A 22,299-nucleotide genomic window follows, 5' to 3' on the forward strand; every position below is an offset into this window, starting at 1 on the left:
ATACACTACCAAATGTAAAATAGCTAGCTAGTGGAAAGCAGCCACATAGCACAGGGAGATCAGCTCGGTGCTTTGTGACCACCTAGAGGGGTGGGATACGGAGGGTGGGAGGGAGACGCAAGAGGGAGGAGATATGGGGATATACGTATATGTGTAGCTGATTCACTTTGTTATAAAGTAGAAAGTAACACACCATTGTAAAGCAATTATACTCCAATAAAGATGTTAAAAATATAAAATAAAGGGGCAATACCAAGAAAAAAAAAAGAACATAAGGGGATGCATCCTTAGATCATGTTGTTTTTGCCTCATTATTGTTCTATGCTTCTATATGCAATCTCCCTGAACTAAGAAATATTATAAGAATGATCCTATAAAACCCAATGCTATATTACTGTCAGAAAGCTTTTATAGAAACTTGCAGTGTGCTTTTATTACCCACTGGAGAAATTGTCCCCATGCCTGAAGACCAGGAAAAAATGTACTTCTAAGCAACTGGTGAGTTTTAATCTTGTTGAATGAAGATTAAACAAGAATGAATGAATCCTGACCTGTTTTCTGTTTTGCCCTGGTTAGGAGAAAACTCCAAGTAAACACTTTATAGAATGTTTTGATGTTCATTTTTTATATTGATACTATTCCTGACTTCACATTATTTTTCTAACTTTAGTTTTGAGTTTTACCTGTTTATTTCATTTTAAACTCTTTTGCTTCTCTATTCCTTTAAGACACTTCAAATCCTTTTATAAAAGAGGTAAGAGATACTTAGAAAATTAATATTTCCTTGACATAGATAATATATCTTATATGTTTTGAATTTCCAATACTTAACTTAGAACTTGACATGTTTATATATGTTTTTAAAGGGAAAGAGGAAGGATGACAAGGGGGAAGGAAAAATTAAAGTTAGTGGTAGAAGTTTCTATATCCTACTCAGACATCTAGATGAACAGTGGAAAAAAAACTAAAGAAATATTTTAGGACATGTAAGGTGCACCAAATATTTTAGAATGCCTGAAAACCTGAAGGTACCACTCTACATGGTTCCAACAGATTTTAATATTGTACAGATAATTTTTTTTAGGTTATATTCAGATATTTGGCATATGTAGACACAACCACCGATTTAACCACTATCCCAAGTATGAAATTATTTTTAAAGCAATTATTCCCTAAATTTCTGAAGCTTGTTTATGTACTTTTTTGGTTCAAGTTATTGTACCTGAAGATAATTTAATGCATTTTAAAATATGCATTATAACCATCCTAATACAGAAATGTTGTGAGTAGAAAATGAGTTGAGAAAGCATTTTATAAAGTAAAAAGTCTTAATCAAAAGTAATGTGATATGTATTTCGTCATAAGCACATACTTTGCAGGGGTATCCTTTATCTGTCAGATGGAAATTTCAGTTTCGTGGCCTGAAATGAAAAGGCTATAAATGCAGTGTACGTACAAAAGCGTACATATACCAACACAAACCCAGTGAGACCTTAACACAAACAGCAGTCATTACTGAGAACAGGGACTATTTGGAGTCATCCTAGGTGTCTCTCTTTCTCTCCAACTCACGCCACAACCAGTTGGTCAGAACATCTGATGACCACCAACCAACTCCACAGCTCGTACCATCCTCCATATTGCAATAGCCTCCCAGCCAAACTCCTGCCTATCTCCCTCGTCCCATTAAGATATTCTCCACACAGGACCAGAGTTTCCCTTTACAAACACAAGTCAGACCATGCCACGCCTCTGCTCAGCACCCTTCAGTGGCTCCCATCTCACTCGGAGAAAAAGCCAAAGTCCTTACAACGCTCCTTCTCTGTGTAACCTCTCAGGATGCTTTTCCTACTACTGCCCCTTCCCCAGTCCATTCCAGCTACTTGGTCTCTTTATTATGCTTTAAATAAGATAGCCATGCTCACGGCTTTTGGTTATCTTCGTCCTTGTGCCTCAAATGCTCTTACCTGAATTTCTGCATGGCTCATTTTCTCTCCTGCTTTATGTTTTTGTCCATATGTCAGTAAGGTCTTTAACCACCACCCTATGTGAAATTGTAAATGCCCTCCTGTTCCTACCAAGGAACTTTCTGTCTTCTTCTCTTGCTCAGCTTTTGTCCATAACATTTATCACCTTCTAACAGACACATGCAATATATATATATATATATATATATGTGTGTGTGTGTGTGTGTGTGTTAAATATATATATATATACTCTATATAGTATATAAAGTAAAATTTATTATCTTGTAACAGACAAATGCACACAGTATGTATATATATAATATATAATACTATAGAGTTAACAAATTGTTCATGTATGTATATGAGTTCATATGAATATATACATGTGCATGTATATATATATATATATATATGTTGTTTATTTGTTAATTATCTGTCTCCTGCAATGAGAAGACTTCCATGAGAGCAGGGATTTGGCTCACTGATGTTGCCCCTGCACAGGACAGTCTCCTTCCTCCCATCAATTGTATAGGCTTTGATGGTATTAATCCTCTTATATCATTGCCCTGTTCTAAAATTGTCATTGGCTTTCTGTGACTCTAGAAGGAAACTCACATTGCTCAGTAAGATGGCATGACCTCCTACGAACATTTCAATTTGCATTCTTACTACTCTTTTTTTTTGTTTTGCTTCATCCAAACTGATCTCACTTGCTTTACATTATACATGCTACACAATTTCTCACCTCTATGTTTATAGTTAAGCTGTATTCCCTGCCTGGAATGTCCTTTCCTTACTTCTCTGAAGGTCTAAATTTTACTTACATTTCAACATGAGTGGCCTAGATCAAATGCCACCTCCTCCATGGGGTCTTCTCTGATTCCTTCAGCAGGATCCGGCTCGCTTTTTTCTAAGTCTTACTGTTGGCTGACTCTCCTACATAACACATCACAGTATCACAGAGAATACAGCATAGGGTTAAGGGTTTTGAATCTAAGAGTGTGGCCTTGAGCATGTTCCGTAATTCTCTAAGTCTTGGTTCTCTGATCAAAAAAGGAGGTTACTTACAATATGACTATGAGGTTAAACAAGATAATAGAAATAAGTCTGATCTCAATAATTGAGACTATTACCACTATCATCACCAACATCATCATTTCTCCCTTGAAATGTTATTTTCCTGCTAAACTGTAAGCTTTTTGAAATTAGAATAAATGTCTAATTCATCTCTACACGCCTAGGTACTCAGTACATATTTATTGAGTAAACTTGAGAGTCAAGACCATGAGTTCGTCCTGTAAGTTAAAGATACTTGCTAAAAAGATGAGAGCATTTTGGGGGGCAATCACCTTCTAGCAAGGAAATCCATTCCTATCTGACTTTGTTTTAGTTCTCAGATATTGTTAGCATAGAATTTGCAAAGTGCTAGCTTTAGGTTTTCTTACTATGTTTCCCAGTGTACAAGAAGAATTCATTAGTTAAGAAAATATCAACCTAACTCATTCTAAGCCCAAGGAAACGTAAGGTCAAGGAAGAAAGTTAAAGAACAAATATAAAGTTCAATAAGATGTGTTACCTGTCACAGATAACCTCATATACAGATACCCTGGCGAGTCAATATACATAATAAGTGACAAAACAGAAGCAAGCCCAGTGTGTTAACGGGAACGTCAGAGCATATTCAGTCCTTACATGTTGTTTGGGGGAATATTTCCCAGAGGAGATGATATATGAGCTAAATTATTAGAGATGAGTGAAAATTAGTCAAAAGAAGAAAAGTAGAATAAGCATTCTAACTAGGCAAAAAGCATGGCATAAACAAGGGTAAGAAAACCTGAAATAGCATGACATATGTTGGATTTTATAAGAATTTTGGTGTGATTACAGCTTCTATTCCAGAGCAAAGAATAGGAAAATACAAAGTTGGAGAGAGTGAGTTGTAGGCTAAGTCATGGAATACCCTAAGCGTCATGCTCCCGGTCTTTATTTTGCAGGGAAAGAGGAGACCTGAAGGATTTTAAATGGGGTAGGGATATGATCAGATTTATGTTTTAGATAGATTTTTCTGGCTACAGGTAGAGGCTAAACCTGAGGAACACCAGAACCGAAGCAAAATACAAACAAATAACAATATAAAAATAGGTCTGGAGGCTATTGGAAAGCTCCAAGCTATAAAAAATGGAATGCTAATCAGGGAAGTAGGGCAATAGATGGAGGGATGAAATCAAGAACTGTAGGCAAGAAAATCGATAAGAATTGGTAATTGGCACATGAACTGGATGGGAAGAAGGAGGAACTTAGGTTTCTATTTGGATGACTGTGCAGAAGGTGATGCCAATCACCGAGAAAGGATATTGATGAGAAGGAGCAGAGGAGGGGCTGGGCCCATGGGGACAAGATGATGAGTTGGGTTTTAGTCACCCTGGAAAAGAGTCATCAACAGGGAAGGAATATGAGCTGGAGATAACGTTTCAGTATCATCAGGATACAGGGTGGTTAAACCATGGGGGTGCAGAAGCTCACTCAAGGATAGAGTTTATGTAGAGACCAGAATCCTGGTGAACACAGCATGTAAAGCAAAGGAGGAGGAGCCCACAGGGGAAGCATATTAGGAACACACAGAGAAAGAGAAGAGGAGAATCAAATGAAAATAATTTGTTGAAGCTAAAGGAATAGAGAATTTCAGGAAGGAGGGATTGATCAAGTGTCCAACACAGCTGCAACGCAAAATAAGATATGGACTGAAGGGTTTCTTAGATTTGGCAAAGACATTTTAAATTAGATTTGGAGCATGGAGAAGAACAAGAAAAGGTTAAGCCTGATGCTTGGAAAAGATGCTGCAATGTTAACAGGTGACAGTGAGCGAGGAGAAGCATCTAGCATTTCCATTTATTATCTATCCTATCAAGGGGAACAATCTTCAAACTGGAAAGGTAGCACCAATGTCTTTAAGAGGGAATTAAAGCCCAAGATAGTTAGAATATAGTCAAGACAGGATAGTGTTGCTTTTCATCTGAGGAAGTCTTCCAGGTCTGAAAGAATTATAATCTAGGACACACACATACACATACACATACACATACACATACACATACACACACACACACACACACACACACACACACACACAAACATGCTGTGCAGTTGTTATTTCAGAACTTCTGTTGGAAAACTTTCAGCATCATAAATAAGAAGGTCAAAGATGCTGAGAACTGCAGGCTAACAAAAAGAAAAAGGAGCTCAGAAAAATTGTGTTCAAATATATAAAGTACTATCATATAGAATAAGAAAGAGTACATTGATTTTGTGTGACTCCAAAAAGCAGAACTCCAAGTGTAGAAGTTGTAGACGTGAAAATTTCAGCTAATTAAATAGGACTTTCCATCATTCAGTCATGACATGAGCCACTTTGAAAAGCAGTGTTTTCCTGCCTTAGAAGTGTTTGAGCTGAGGTTGATGGCCATCTGTCAGGACGGATAGTTGGACTCAATTTGGAAGTCCCAATACCTGCTGTTCATGCACTCTACCACCTTTAAGAGACATCATTTATTGAAAAGAGCACTTTTCCTATTGAGCTTAGAAAAGAAAATAAATTATTTTTTTATCCCTGAATTACATTATCCCTAAGGTCCTTTCCAAATAGAAAATCCCACGTAGCTAGATTCTAGTAACTACAGTAAACGTGGTTCCTATGGTAAATGTTGAAATGATGATAAAAAAGAAATAGTTTAGTTAACTAAATTATTTGGGGCCAGCAGTATGGGAACTGTTGCTGTTTAGGTTACTTTTCTCATGTGATCCCTTGCAAGGGAACCAAAGTCCTAGGTTGAATTAGGCAGCATTCAGTGCTGACTTTAGACTATCAGATTAATAAATATTTAGTGACGTCCTTCCAGTGCCAGACACAAAGCTAGGTACAGCTACTGTGGAGAAAATGTGTCTACTAGGCACACTTAGAACAGAAGGTGATGATGTTATAAAAAGACTTCTTGCCATCTCCCTCTTGGCCAGTTAAAATGAATTAGAATGATCAAAGCCATTAGCATTGAGTTCTTGCTTTGTATAGTTCAACCTACAAATCAAATCCTGCTCTCTATTTATTACTGCAAGACCATAATTCACAAAGAAAGTTCAGAGAGGTCCGTATTTATGACTACCTGAAGTGTTTCATTTGCAAGAATTATAAATGGAAAATCTGGCACATAGTTAGAAATGTAGATCTTCTGATACAAAAATTTGCCCCACTGACTTTTACGTATTTCTTAAACTGTGCACTGCTGCTTTAATATTGTTTTGGAACAGATTGACCATAAATATTTAAATAACTGCTGTTCAACAATCAAAGCTATTCACAACAGTAGCTGTTTGAAAATACAAATGACATCTGCTGAGGTCAAGAAAACGAAGTTAAATAGAAAAGATTCAATGTAAACTATCTCTTGGTACTGTTTGGCAGCCAAAATAAGAGAAAGTTCATGAGGTAATGCTTGTAATAGATTAGGTGCTCAATAAATATTTTTGGAATGAGATGTATGCATAAAAGTATCTACCACTAATAAGGGGATGGGAGAGATGGAAGATTTTTAGCTTTCACAATGACTGAAATGATACAACTATAAAAACATGGAGAAGTGAGAACAAATGCTGGCTAAATATTTTTACTTTACTTTTTAATCTGTCCATTAGTTTGAAAGGATACATGCTAAAATCACAGAGTGCTTTGAATCCAGGGTCTACCACCAAAATACAGCAAAGTGGCCCTTGCTTTAACAACTAGTCAAAGAAATATTCTCATTATGTGACCTGAATACCTAGTCTTTCCATTGTCGCATGTAAAAGATGCTAATCACTTAATCATTGTTTTAAATATGTCCTAGAGAATCCTTCCTCAATCTCCTAAGTTAAGTTCAATTATCCTGTATGACAGCTATGGGAGTGCTCTGCTCAGATCTTCCTTCAGGGAATATGTGCTGTGAGGAGTGTAGTTAGATGAATCTTCCAGCTGCCACCCTTTCAGTATTCACCACAGCATCAACACCAAGGTTATGTTCTCCCTGGGATGCACCAAACCAATGACTGAGCAATGCATGCGTACTAGATCTGTCCATTCCTGACAGTCTTTGCTCTGGGGCTCCCATTAATCTGCCCGAGGCTTTCTCAGAGCTGCATAACTATAAAAGAATTCTTTTCTCATTTTATATATATATTTTTAAATCGACTTACTAGACCAAATATTTGACCTATTAAAAAAAGAGTAACAATGAATTGTGTTTTATCATATGTACATATATATATGTACACATATGTCCTATGTAGAAATAGTAGCATAAAGATCAGAAAGGGAAAGGAATACTGCTGTATGTATTATACATAAGTGGCATAATACTCAGACTATGATAAATTAGATTCATATTAAAAATTCTAAAGCAACCACAAAAAATAAAACAAAAAGGTATAGCTAATAAATCAATAGAGGAGATAATATATTAAAAATAATCAATTAATACAAATGAAGACATAAAAAGAGGAAACCCACAGGCTATGAGTAAATGTTTGCAAATCTCGTGTCTGATAAGTGACTTGTAACTAGAATAAAGAACTCAAAACTCAGTTGTGAGAAAGCAAACAACCCAATGAAAAATAGGCAAAAAATTTTAACAGACACTTCACCAAAGAAGAAATACAGATGAAAAATAAGAACATGAAAAGATGCCCAGCTTCATTAGTTATTAGGGAAATGCAAATTAAATGAACAATAGATACCACTACAAAACTATTAGAATGGCTAAAATTAAAAAGACTGACTTTACCAAATGTTGGAGAGAATGTGGAGGAAATGGAACTCTCATGAATTGCTGGTGGGAATGTAAAATGTGCAACCACTTCAGAGAACAATTTGGCAGTTTCTTAAAATATCTTCCTGTTATTTTATCCAGCCATCCCATTCCTAGGTATTTACCCCAGAGAAAAGAAGAAATATCTCCATATAAAGAATTGCCCATAAATATTCACAGTTGCTTTATTTGTCATAGTCCCAAACTTGAAATAATCCAAATTCCATCAGCAGGTGGATAGATAAATAAAATATGGTATATTCATCCAATGGAACACTTCTCAGCAGTAAAAAGATGGAACTGTCGGGCTTTCCTGGTGGCGCAGCGGTTAAGAGTCCACCTGCTGATGCAGGAGACATGGGTTCGTGCCCTGGTCCAGGAAGATCCCACATGCCATGGAGTGGCTAGGCCCGTGAGCCATGGCCGCTGACCCTGTGCGTCTGGAGCCTGTGCTCCGCAACAGGAGAGACCACAACAGTGAGATGCCCACGTACCACAAAAAAACAAAAAAAAACCAAAACAAAAACAAAAAAGATGGAACTGTTGATACACACAGCAACACTGATGATTCTTAAAATAATGATGCTGAGTGAAAGAAGCCAGGAAAAAAATACATACTGTATGATTCTATATACATAAAATTCTAAAAAATGAAAACTAATCTATGGTGGCAGAAAGCAAGTCAGGGAAAGGGAAGGATTATAAAGCGGCACAAAAAACTTTGGGGGTGATAGATATTTTCATTCTTCTAATTGATGATAGATTCATGGGTATGTATATAGGTCAAAACTTATCTGATTGCACATTTACAATTTACTGTATGTCAATTATACCTCAATAAGGCTGTTGACATAGGCAAATATTTGAATAAATATTTCTGAAAAAATGAACAAATGGCCAATAAGCACACTTTCACCATTTCACCAGTAAGTATGACATTTGGTATAAGATTTTTGTGATACCCTTCATGAGGTTAAAATGTTCCCTTCTACAGTAGTCGCTAAGAGATTTTATTATATTTACAATACAGATTTTTAAAATTCAGTCTGAGAACCTTTGCTTTTAGGAAATTTTAGTCCATTTACAATTACTGTAACTAATTGACCACATGATTATTTGTATTTTACTTATCCCACTTGTTCTATATTTTTCATTCTCTCCTTTTTTTGCCTTCTTTTGGATTGTGTATTTTTTAAATTTAAAACTTTCTCCTCTCTCAGCTGGTTACTTATACATTATTCTATACTTTCAAAATAGTGGTTACACTACAGATTATGGTATACACCTATTAAGTATTAGAATATAATTTATGTTAATAGTTTTACTACTTTCCCCTCAAAGCTAAGGCCTTAAACATTTTGATTACCTTGCTCTATTCATCTCTCCCTTCTGCCTTTTGTTATTTTTACCTGTATTTTATTTAATTTTTATTTTATTTTATTGGAGTAAAATCTCTTTACAATGTTGTGCTAGTTTCTGCTGTACAGTGAAGATGAATCACCTATATCTATACCTATATCCCCTCCCTCTTGGACCTCCCTCCCTCTGCCCCCCACATCCTACCCATCTAGGTCATCACAGAGTACCGAGCTGAGCTCCCTGTACTATACAGCAGGTTCCCACTAGCTACCTATTTTACACATGGTAGTGTATTTATATCAAATCTAATCTCCCAGTTCGTCGCACCCTCGCCTCCCCTCCATGTCCACATGTCTGTTCTATACGTCTATGTCTCTATTCCTGTCCTATAAATAGGTTCTTGTCTACCATTTTTCTAGATTCCACATATATATGTTAATATATGATATTTGTTTTTCTCTTTCTGTCTTCATTCTGTATGACAGACTCTACATAATATTACAATATTATTTAAAATTTTTTCATCAATAGTCAATACTTCTTATGGTTCTTCATTCATTTCTGAATTTTAAAATGTGTATCTGCTTGGTTCTCATCTGGCTACATGCTGCACTGCCCATCATGTCCCTGAGGAGCAACCTCTCACGTCTCCCCCAGACACAAGTACACTCCACCCTGAAGAAGACTGTCCACTCCATGGCTGTTCTTGGAGCCTCATGCTCATGGGGACAGAAAAGAAAAGGCGTGGAATATGAGCCCACTGCCATAAGAGAAGGTGACTTGATGAAAAGGCTCTCCAGTTTGGGCTGCCACCTTAAAGCCTTTGGAGATTTGAGTTTTACTTCAGTTCCCAAGATGGTCTCTATAACAACCGATAGTGACTCCTGGTTGGGGCTTGCCAACCAGGAAATAGCAGAGGTGGTTAGTAGAGCAGTGTCAGGTGGCTACATTTGTGTCACAGTGGGAGGAGACCATAGCCTGGTAATTGGTACCATTAGTGGTCTTGCCCAGCACTGCACAGACTTTTGTGTGACCTGGGTTGATACCCATGTATTTTTTATTTTAAAAAAATGCATGTCTGCTTGTAATAAATCATCCCAGATTTTATTTACTTGAAAGTATCTTTATTTTGCCTTTATATTTGGAGGATATTTTTAGAGGATATAGAATTCTAGAGTGACAGTATTTTCTTTCAGTATTTTTGAAACTGTCACGCCACTGTCTTCTGGATTCCATAATTTCTGTAGAAAACTCAGCTGTACAATTTCTTTTCCCTTAATGGTCATATGACTTTTGTCTGTTTTCAAGATTTTCTTTGTTTTTAACTTTTTGCAGTAATATTATGGTAGATCTAACTATGATTTTATTTATATTGAGTGGCATTAATACCACTTCTTTAATTGTAGCCCAATGACTTTCATCAATTTTAGAAAAAGTTCAACCAGAGTCTTCTCAAATATCGATTTTGCCCATTATCTGTCTTCCATTTACTTCTTGAACTTTTGTTACAAATGTTAGACTTATTATGTCCTGTGTAACTTTTAGGCTTTTTCTTATTTCTCATACTTTTTTACTTTATTGTTTCAGTCTGGATATATTTTATTGGCCTGCTTTCTTGGTCAGTAATCTTCTCTACTGCTCCAGTGTAGCAGCTCTTAAATCCATTGATTGAGTTCTTAATTTCAGTTATTGATTTCTTAACTTTCTTAGCTCAAGATTTTCATCTATTGCTATGACATGGCCCCAGAATTTACCTACCTTCTCCCTGCTACCCCTCAATCTCCATCAAACTATCTTCCTGGTTATCCTTGTAACATCTGCTTGCTCTTTCAAGAAGTGTGACATTGGCTAGATTCTATACAGCTGTACTGTCCCTAGAAGCTTTCTCTTGTTGTTTGTGTTCCCCTAGAAAAAAAGCCCATTATGTTGCCTGGTTGGAGTAATTAACTATTGTTTGTATATCATATACCTCCCTGCCAGCCTTGGAGAGCATAACTGTTCAGATGCCTGCTGGCTTAAAAGAAGGAAGATCAGACTGATGTCAGAGTTTCCACAATGCAAGGCCTTGTCTTTCCACCAATAGCAAAGAAATTACTCATCTACACTTGGGCCAGATGAATTCTGATTGAGAGGGTACCACCGTACATTAATGAGAAGCAGGATCTCAGTGGTGGGTCCTACCCAAATCCCATATATGTTAAAGAAGTCATCATTATCTGAAATTCCCTGAGGATGACAGGCTAGTGGAGGAAGATGGGGTAGAGGGTTCAACATACATGCTTCTAATGCCACAGTCCCCTGATTTTACCTTTAAGTCTGGATGCTCCAATCTCTTTTGCTGGTTCATGTGTACAACCTATAAATATTGGAGAATTCCCAGAGCTTGGTCTTGGGCCTCCTCCTATTCTCAGTGTTTACTTTTTCTCTTAATGATAACCCAGGCCCATAGCTTTAAACACCACCTCTACTTCTAACTCTGTTCTCTTCCTAATATTCCAGACACAGACAGCTAATGACCTATTTGATGTCCCCTGATAGATGTTTAATACATAACTCAAAGTTAACTTGCTTCAAAGGGAACTGCTTACACAGGCCCTCCTTAACAACTATTCTAATATGGCAACCCAGCAATTACTAACACATCATTCTGCTCTTATTTTTATCAACAGTGACTGTAGGTGTCTGATATTTCATTCTATTTACTTATAATTTATACTCTATTTCCTCCCATTAGAATATAAGTTCCATTAGAACAGAGGTGTGTATGTTTTGCTTGCTACTGTTTGACCAGTAGCCATAACTTGTTCCAGACCATAGTAAAAGAAACCGAGTGACTATTTGTGGAATGAATGTGAGAAGACCATGCCTCTTTTTCCTGAGATGACATTTGGCCGGAGTGGAGTTGGGAGGGATGTGGGTGGTTTGAAATCTCATTCTCATTCTTTGTTATATGTAAGCCTACATAGCAAGTCAGCTTTCATTATGGGGATGTCACTCATATCCCTCTATTGATCCCACACTTCCTTGTCCAAAATAATTTACCCCAAATCCATTCTTTGCTCTCCATTACCTCTGCTTCCTCCTAATCCAAGCCTCCTTCCTCTCTTTCCCATCAGTTCTGATAGCCTCCCTGTATTCTCCACACAGCAGCCAACATGATATTTAGAAAAACATAGGATATTATGTCCCTGCCCTGTTTTAAACAACCCAAGGTTTCCTATTATACTTAAAATAAAATCAAGCTCCTCATCATAGCCTTTGAGGCCATATGTGATCTGGCCCCTGCCTTTTTCTTTATGACTGTGGGCCCCCAACTCTCTCCCTTGCTAACTAAGCTCGGCCATATTGCCCTGCTCCCTTTTATGTTAACATAGCAAGCTCATTGCTGCCTGAGGTCCCTTTTACTTACTATTTCCTCTGTCTGGAGGATCCTCTTCCCTGGTTTTTGCATGGCTGATGATCTCACAGCCTCTGAGTCTGGAGCTTCCCTGACCATCCCATTTATGGCCACTTAATCTTTCATTATCATATCGTCCTATATTATTCTCTTCATTGTTCTTATAGCCAACTGAAGTTATCTTATTTACTGACATTTTTTTTGACTGTCTTATTCCCTACCATCTCTCCAGCATCTAAAACAATATGTGACACACAATAGATGCTCATTAGTCATTTGTGGAATACATAAGTGAACGAATGAAATGGAGAAATTCTCAATCTCTCATACCTTAGCTGCTCTAAATGTCATTTATTTGGGATGAGTCCTTGTTTATTCTTTCTTTACTTAAAAAAGAAATAGAGTAAGCTTAAAATCCATAATTTTTCCCCTTGCCTATACTCTCTCCTTATAGAACTATTACCAGCTTCTTTTAATTAAAATGATTTAACATATATTAGTCTCTTATGGGTGCCAGACAATATGCTCGATTCGCTCATTTATTACACCAACCCTCTGCTTTAGATCCTATTATATAATCCATACTTTATACATCTGAAGTTTGGGATATTTCAATCAGTTTTTCAAGGCCACAAAACCAACCAAGATTCCATTTTAATTTCTCAAGTGAACCTCAGGAACCAAAGAACCAGGTGGGATAAGGAAGAATTTGGGATCACTGTTACTCCTCCCAGCCCACACCAAACAATCCTTCTGGCTATCAGTGATGGTAGAATGGGGGGGAGGGGGAGGGGAGGAAGGAGGGAGGGAGAGAGAGAAAGAAATTCATATCTTGATGACCAGAGAAAACTTTGATAGCAAACTCTGAACTCAGCTAATTTAGCATCATCCCCAGAAGGAAGGACAAACCAAAGTCAGATCATTGACTGTGAATATCTTCTTCTCCTATTAGAACAACTCTCTAATTAGTGGATTCTCAAGGCTTTGAGTTCAAGAAAATCAGAAAGGCTGACTTTACTCGGTCAATTAATCTCGGGGCTTAGCTTGACCAATTCATCCTGTTATCCAAAAAACAAAACTACATGTGAAGTAGAAACTCATTTACATACCACCAAGAAGTGGTGTACAGTTTGAAGTAGAAGAGACTAGGAGGAGAGAAAAATAGCTAAGGAAAATCTTAGGAAGACAGAAGACCACATGGACCCAGAGCCTGTCTTTATGCAACCTCAAACATCTTGGTGAAAACTGATGGAAAAGGAGTTTAGATGTCAAGAAAATTGGCTAAAATTTTAATTTTCTATCTGGTTATTTGGCATCATGAAGACAGAATCGTGCTGAAGCACTCTGTAAAGGGTCTTCAAAAACTGTTGCTTCTGTTCCACAAACTTGCTTAGAATTTTATTTTTCTATATTAATATCTTGGGGTATAAAATATGATTTTTTTAGTATATGGATAATCAACCTTGATGTAAAATCCATTAAATACAGTCACACAATCATATCATTAGGAAGGCTGTTTTTTGAATCAGTACTGATTTAGTGATGGCTTACTTTGTGTCTAGATCAGCCAGTGGTGGGTGCAAAATATTAAAGAGATCATTAACAAATATCATTAGGCAATTTAAATGTGTCAGGAGTTTTACTAAACACTTTCTGTGAATTAGCTCACTTAATTTCATATCAACCCTTTGAGGAAGGTATTATTGTAAGTCCAGCTTTATAGATGAGCAAACTGTATGTCAGCGAGGTTAGTATGCAGTAGCATCAGATGAACCCAGGCAGTCTAACTCGAGTCGAAACCTGCCAACATCCAACTCCCCAAGAAGCCTAGTTTTTTGGGGAAAAAATACACATGTATGCGTGAAACAGTTAAATCACAACAAAAGGAGCTGTGGGATCAATGGTCTATGAATGAGGTTAAAGAGGCTTACTTACGTGACACCATGGCGTTAAAAGCAGTTGAGAGGAAGGGTGGGCTTAACATACACATGCTACTGTATATAAAACAGATAACCAACAAGGATCTATTGTATAGCACAGGGAACTCTACTCAATATTTTGTAATAACCTATAAGGGAAAAGAATCTGAAAAAGAAAAAATATATATACATACAGATATATATGAACTAAATCACTGTGCTGTACACCCGAAACTAACATGACCTTGTGAGTCAAACTATACTTCAATTAAAAGAAAAAAAAAGCAGCCAAGACTCAAGACAGAATGACTCCTGACATCACAATCTAAGGGAAACTGAGCTCCAAGTGACTAACTTGTGGACAAAAAAGTAAGTAGGATGGGAACATACCCTTGACTCTGGGAGATTATATATATATGGACTCAGATTCTCTGCCAACAAACACTCTGAAATTTCCTTGTGCAGCAGTTGTCTTTGCCTCGTTTCTAAAAGAAAGTTCTCCTCAACACAATCTAGTTTGTCTTACAAACAAGCAGCTGGCAAATTGAGGGTGTGATATTACGTGCTGTAAAGAGGTATTGAGACTGGCAAATTCTTATGCTCCTGTGCCACTTAGGATTTCATTCCTAGTTCCTCAGGCTGGGTTTTTGGTGCGGATAAGAGTTTTATATTGGGTGGTGTGTGTGTGCGTGTGTGTGTAGGGTGAGAGAGGAAGAGTTGTGTGCCATGGGGAAGTGTACACGTGTGCTATCTGGAGAACAGCCCAGCAAACCACCAGTCCCCTAGGAGCAGTATGAGGAGAGATGAGTCAGGCCAGGAATAGCATTTCCTGACTGCCCACTCGCTGGCACATTGCCAGAAGGTTTTATTTTCTTCTTTAGGTTCTAATCTTCAGATTCATATGAAAAGATGATATTGCCGAAGCTGGTGATGAGACGCTTTTTATAATAATTAGTATGATTGATTACAAGACTCTAACCTCCTGAGGGCAGGGACCAGGTCTGTTTTATTCACCATTGTACACCAATATCCTGGCATGAAGTCAGGACCTAATGAGTATTTGCTGAAAGAATAAATGAATAATAAAGGAATGTAATATTTTGTATTTATTGGGTCAGATCCTCTCAGTGAATCATTGCTCTCCTGGGTCACCGAGAAGCTGTCAACTCTGATTGCATTAAATATATGGGATGTTTTTAGAAGCAAGGCCCTCTGACTCATTAGCAACCCACTCCCTAGTATTTTTTTGGGGGGGGTGGTATGTAGATATCAATTCAATCAACAAGCTGTTACTGAGCTCTCCTGTTGGAATACTGTTAGGGGAACTGGGGATGGTACACTGAACAACGCAAACAAGTCTTTGGTCTCTTAGAGGTTCCCTTCTTGTAGGTTAAGCATGATAATAAATACAGGGATAATATGACTGGTGGTAATAAATGCCATGAAAAAGCAAGGAAAGGAGAAAAGGAATGATGGATGAACGCGGTTGATATAGTGTAGCCCCAACCATCTCCCCTGAGGAAAGCATCACCCAGGGTCTGGAATCAACTTAATGGGGATTTCACGAGTTTCACCGCTATTAAGTTACACTGGAAACTATTCAAGGATTTCAATGGTGCCCAAGTCTTTCAGATGTTGGGAAATTATTTTCCACTTGATTGTTCAGAAATCTATTCAATGAGTGACTGGTGGGGTGAAAAGAATGGCAAAAGTGATCAAGAAAGCGCACCTCCGGAGGATATGATGGAGGGATTACCATAGCCAACATGCTTTGAGCACTTGCCCTGTGTTGGTAAGCACTGTATGTCCATTACCTTAATTTATTACCAAAAGATTCCCATGCAACAGGCACTATTCTTATTCCCCTTTGATGGCAAACAAGGCACAGAAATATTAAATAAGCTGCCGGCAGTCACTCAGCTAGTGGATGGAAAAGTCCAGTTGGAACCAGGCAGTCTGACTCCAAGGCTATATCATTAAGTCATTCCCTTGTAGGGTTAAGCACACTGTCTCTAGAATCCAAAGCTTTTAAACTACTAGTATACACTGTTTCTTTGAAAAGTATAGTGAATTATAGGACTTAAATATTTGAGAGGATTATTTTTAAACAAAGCTCCCAAGTCTACCACAAAAGGATACAACATTCCACCAAGACCCACAATTTATTTCAGCCTCCAGGTCTTTGCACTTGTAGGTCCCTCTGCCTGGAATGTTCTTCCCTGGGCCCTTTGCATGGCCGGCTCTTTCATCTCAGTCAAGCTTCAGCTCAAACGTTATTTCTCTCTGCCCACACTATTCCTATCAGGACACCATTCCTTAGTCAATCACTACGCCACTGATCCTATTTTTATTTTCTTCCCAGCCCTGATCACTATTTGAATGTTCCTGGTTATTGATGTGTACGTGTGGTTACCTGTTTCCCCAACCAGAATGCAAGCACCACGAGGTCAGGGGCAGAAGCTTCTTTGTTTCCTTCCTGAAATTTCTCTGGAGCCTGAACCCTGCCTGGTCCCTCACAGAGGCTTTAAAAACATGTGAATGAATTCATGCTCTCCCTGGGTTCTGCAGCCTCACCTCCCAGAGGGCTTTCCTTCTACAGAAGATCATGCTACTGGCAGCGTCTGCCCACCGTTCTGTGCAGAATTAGAGCACCAGATGGAAAAGGAGAGATCTGCACCAGAGGCCTGAGAAATACTGGCCAATAGGCACCCAAACGAGCTGTGAATGTTCTGAGGGCTGCCAAGGAGACGAGATAGGAAGCTTATTTGCCAGCAGACCAATTTGGAGGGTATTTCTATAGTTAGGTAATATGCAAGGTCATCATTTAAATGTTATCTCAATCTCCTTATTTTGATCTTGTTTTGTTTTGGCTCCCATCTTATTTGGGATCTGATGCCTTTAATGGTTTATCACCTATCTCCCCCGCCAGAACTGAAGGCCATGAGAGCAGGGATCCATCTCTCTGTATATCCCTAGATACTCAGTGTCTAGAACCATGATAAACACATAATAAACACATTGTAGGTGCACAAGAAATATTGAATAAATGGACCAATAAATGAGCCAACACTCAGTTGTGTCTGTGGAGAAAGGCAGGTGGAAGACCACGATAGAGCGAATGTATATTGAGTCCCTGCTAAGTCCAAGACACTGTTCCAGCTGCCTGGAACCTACCTTATTTCAGTTATTTACCCTGTTAAGTTAGAAGCTTTGGGAGCCCAGGTTTTTTTATTTTTATTTTTTAATCTTAATTTCAATTTTAATTTTTTAAACATCTTTATTGGAGTATAATTGCTTTACAATGGTGTGTTAGTTTCTGCAGTATAACAAAGTGAATCAGCTATACGTATAGATATATACCCATATCCCCTCCCTCTTGTATCTCCCTCCCACACTCGCTATCCCACCCCTCTAGGTGGTCACAAAGCGCCGAGCTGATCTCCCTGTGCTATGTGGCTGCTTCCCACTAGCTATCTATTTTACATTTGGTAGTGTATATATGTCCATGCCACTCTCTCACTTTGTCACAGCTTACCCTTCCCCCTCCCCCAAGTCCTCAAGTCCATTCTCCATGTCTGCGTCTTTATTCCTGTCCTGTGCCTAGGTTCATCAGAACTTTTTTTTTTTTTGTAGATTCCATATAAATGTGTTAGCATACAGTGTTTGTTTTTCTCTTTCTGACTTACTTCACTCTGTATGACAGACTCTAGGTCCATCCACCTCACTACAAATAACTCGGTTTCCTTTCTTTTTATGGCTGAGTAATATTCCATTGTATATATGTGCCACATCTTCTTTATCCATTCATCTGTTGATGGACACTTAGGTTGCTTCCGTGTCCTGGCTATTGTAAATAGAGCTGCAATGAACATTGTGGTACATGACTTTTTTTGAATTATGGTTTTCTAAGGGTATATGCCCAGTAGTGGGATTGCTGAGTCATATGGTAGTTCAATTTATTTTTTTAAGGAACCTCCAGACTGTTCTCCATAGTGTCTGTATAAATTTACACTCCCAACAGGCAAGAGGGTTCCCTTTTCTCCACACCCTCTCCAGCATTTATTGTTTGTAGATTTTTTCATGATGGTCATTCTGACTGGTGTGATGTGACACCTTATTGTAGTTTTGATTTGCATTTCTCTAATGATTAGTGATGTTGAGCATCTTTTCATGTGTTTGCTGGCAATCTGTATATCTTCATTGGAGAAATGTCTATTTAGGTCTTCTGCCCATTTTTGGATTGGGTTGTTTGTTTTTTTGATATTGAGCTGCATGAGCTGCTCGTATATTTTGGAGATTAATCCTCTGTTTATTTTTGTTTTTATTTCCATTTCTCTAGGAGGTGGGTCAAAAAGGATCTTGCTGTGATTTATGTCAAAGGGTGTTCTGCCTATGTTTTCCTCTAAGAGTTTTATAGTGTCTGGCCTTACATTTAGGTCTTTAATCCGTTTTGAGTTTATTTTTGTATACAGTGTTAGGGGGTGTTCTAATTTCATTCTTTTACATGTAGCTGTCCAGTTTTCCCAGCACCACTTATTGAAGAGGCTGTCTGTTCTCCATTGTATATTCTTGCCTCCTTTACCAAAGATAAGGTGACCATATGTGCGTGGGTTTATCTCTGGGCTTTCTATCCTGTTCTATTGATCTATATTTCTATTAAGGAGCTAAAATATATAGAGTGGAAGATGCCTTTATTCTTTCACATTGTAAAACTGGGTCTTGCTGGGGAAGTGGTTCTATAAAATGAAGGTTGGGTATCCCTGGGAGCCTCAAACTTTAATCAGTTCACTGAGGTCTGTGCTGTATCAAAAAAATAATTTTGTACGATGCCCAGAACATGTCTGAGGATCAATAGAAAATTGTAACTAAAGCCTTGGCCACTGCTTCACACAGAGGATCGTTTCCATTTATCATCTCAGTTTGACTTTATCTGAATGGGAGCCAAAAATACAATTTCCAAACAGAAGATTGGAAATGAGTACAAATGAAGTGAATTTGGAGGAGGCTGTTCCCAGCATGTACAACCAACTTCGCTTGGGTGAGTGAGATGGGGAAGAGGAAAATGCAAGTTGGCACAGCGGTATGTCTGAGATGGGAGTAGGAGACATTGGAAGAGAATTGGTTCAGGCAATATTTGACTGCCCCATAGTCCCAGCCCTGAGCTCTACACAGTCAAGTTCAGCCCATCACTTAGTGGCACTGAAGAGGCACAGTATGGAGAAACACATCTTCCATACCCTGGTCCTGAGCAACCTTATTAGGTACCCAATGGGGGGAAGATAGCACTTATGAGAGTATTCTTGAAAGCTTAATACCAGATAATAGTCTTTTCAGCTGATTCTGTGTGTAAATAGGGCCAATTTCAAAGAAAAATTAGCTTCCTTTTAAAAACTATCAAGTAATAGCCCCATTCATTATACATACCTCGCTCAGCCACTGAAAAGTACCTCAAAGCTGGTTCTCTCCTGAGGGCTTATCAAGACACAAGTCTGCTGTGTGAAAGGAAGGAAACTCTTTACAGGGTATCCTGGAGGGCTTTCTCCGTGGACTTCCATATAGAGTCTCTACTCAGATCAGCCTGTCATTCTAACATATCCACAGGATTGTTAGGAACTGTCAAACCACTTTCAAAGGGGGCACTGAGGGCAAAACAGTGCAGTGAAGCCACAGGCTGGGTGTCAGTCCCAGCTCTGACACTAACTAGCTGTGTGCTTTTAGATGGTTCAATTCATCTCTCTGCCATGTGGGGGGTAGGGCTCTGAACACAGCTGCCCTGTCTCCTCCAGCTCTAGCTATCCATCTGGTTTGACACAGATTGCCAGGACCAAGGTGGTATCCTGCCTCACTCACAGGCGGCAGCAGCCATTCGGAAAACGGCTCTGTGTGCTCAGGCAGTGGAGGAAATGAATGTTGACCCTTTTCTTCCGAGCTCCCCTCGAAGACCCATCGTTGGCATATCTGCAGTCATGCAATCTCCGACTGAGATTTAGAATCAGGGTGCTTACAAGCAGGGCACCTAACCCCCTTCTCTTGAGCAGCATCCCTCCCTGAGGCTAAATCTAGAGTTCCTGCCTCTTGGGCTAGATATGGAGGGAGGAAGGAAACCATGTGACATTCAGTGGTGTTGCCTATATCGTCTATACTCTGTTATCCTAGGACAGTGTTTCTTGAATTATTGCACTTGAGGTTTCTTCCTCAACAGGTTTTGGCGTGCGGATTAGAAATGGGGGTTCTTGGGCTCCACTCTGGCTCTACTGATTCAGAATTTCAGCAGAGAGTGTGTGAGCCCCCAGATCTGCATTTTAAACTAAGCACTCTAGTTAATCTTACGTATGCTAGCATTTGGGAACCACTGTGTTAGAAGGGAGGCCAAAATCTCGCGGGTCACTCCACTTCCCTGTACTTGTTGCCAGCCGAGATGATTTGTCATTTGTTTCCCACCACCATTTATCATCACCTATGTGCGAGGTCCAGTGGGGAGCAAAGGCTCAAAGTGCCTGCTCTCATAGAGCTTATGGTCTAGTGAGAGGAAATGACGATAAACCAACGCAAACATCTAACACCTGAAGCGGTGAGCAAATCTACGAAGTAAAACCAAGGTTGAGTGCGGGGAGGCGCGTCCTTTCAGAGATGGTAGGCAGGAAGGCCTATCTGAAGGATGACATTTGTGCAAAGCCTTAAAAGAAGTGAGGGGGAGAATAGTGGGGTTGGGCGAAGAACATCACAGTAAGAGGGAACGGCAAACTTAAGCCTGTACACGGCATGTGAACCATCCTCGTGCACATAGAGAATTGTCTTGATGGTTCTGAGAAACAGATTTCAGCTCAACTTAAAGATGGAGGCATGGTCAGCACTCTTCTGAAGTTAAATGGGCAGCTTGGGCAGGAAGCAAGATTTTCATAGCTATGTTGTCAGGAACATAGCTGTGAGGGGGTTCATGGACCCTGAGAATGTCCCTGAATCAGAGGTCTTCTCCCAAACGGAAATTCTGTGATTCTTTCCAATGGGATGAAAACAAGTGGTCTGTAACTAAATTGTGTTGCCTTTAGGCAGGGCTGGAACACACAGTGATACACTCCATGATAGCCAATATCATGCCTTTGTGGTTAATGGTACCTACTTGGCTCCTGCAGGATGCTACATTTGGGGTTCCCACTGCAAGCTTAGACATTCTATCATCTGCGTTAGAGGACCATGAAAGAATGAATTTATAATTAACTTAGGATGTGGCTTCCTAACCTTTGCTCCTAAGACTTTTGGCCAACAGTCCCCTGAGAGGGCCACCTTGCTGTTTATATATAAATATATGCAGCTGAGCATATGTACTGTTCCTTCCAGAGGCTTGGATATAGCAGCTATTTTGTTGAATAACATGATATAAAAACATCCTTAGTGGTTCTGTCCTAAGACAGCCTTTCTCTTCCTTCTAAATATCGTGCTTTGCAAGTGCTGTGTCTGGAAGAGGAAACACACTCTATTTTTCAATGCCTGGAATGTTTACTTCCTCTTCAAAACACAGCCTGCTGTGTTCCTGACATTGCTCATTTAGAATACAATTTCTTTGTCTGGATGTCAAGCCAATGGCCAGGTTTCCGTGTTCATAAGACTGTTTTAATAAGACACACATGCAACTTGAGGAATTGGGGGCGTACACAGAACCACCTACAAGTCTACTGCACTACAACAATAAGGGCTGCTTCAAGCAAAGCAACCGTGTATCTCTGTTTTGAGTGGCCAACTCCTTAAAATATGTCCACCCCCTCTTAGCCTCTCTAATCTATTCTCACAGCAGTCAGAACAGTCTTCTCATGCTACAAATATGG

General features: G+C 38.9%; 1 protein-coding gene across 4 annotated transcripts in view; it reads right to left on the reverse strand.

Moving 5' to 3' along the window:
• Window positions 1-22,299, reverse strand: part of PPP2R2B (protein phosphatase 2 regulatory subunit Bbeta) — a 455,567-nt gene that overhangs the window by 398,942 nt on the left and 34,326 nt on the right. The window lies entirely within an intron of this gene.

The sequence above is a fragment of the Globicephala melas genome, chromosome 3 (assembly GCF_963455315.2).
Source record: "Globicephala melas chromosome 3, mGloMel1.2, whole genome shotgun sequence".
Classification (NCBI taxonomy): Eukaryota; Metazoa; Chordata; class Mammalia; order Artiodactyla; family Delphinidae; genus Globicephala; species Globicephala melas.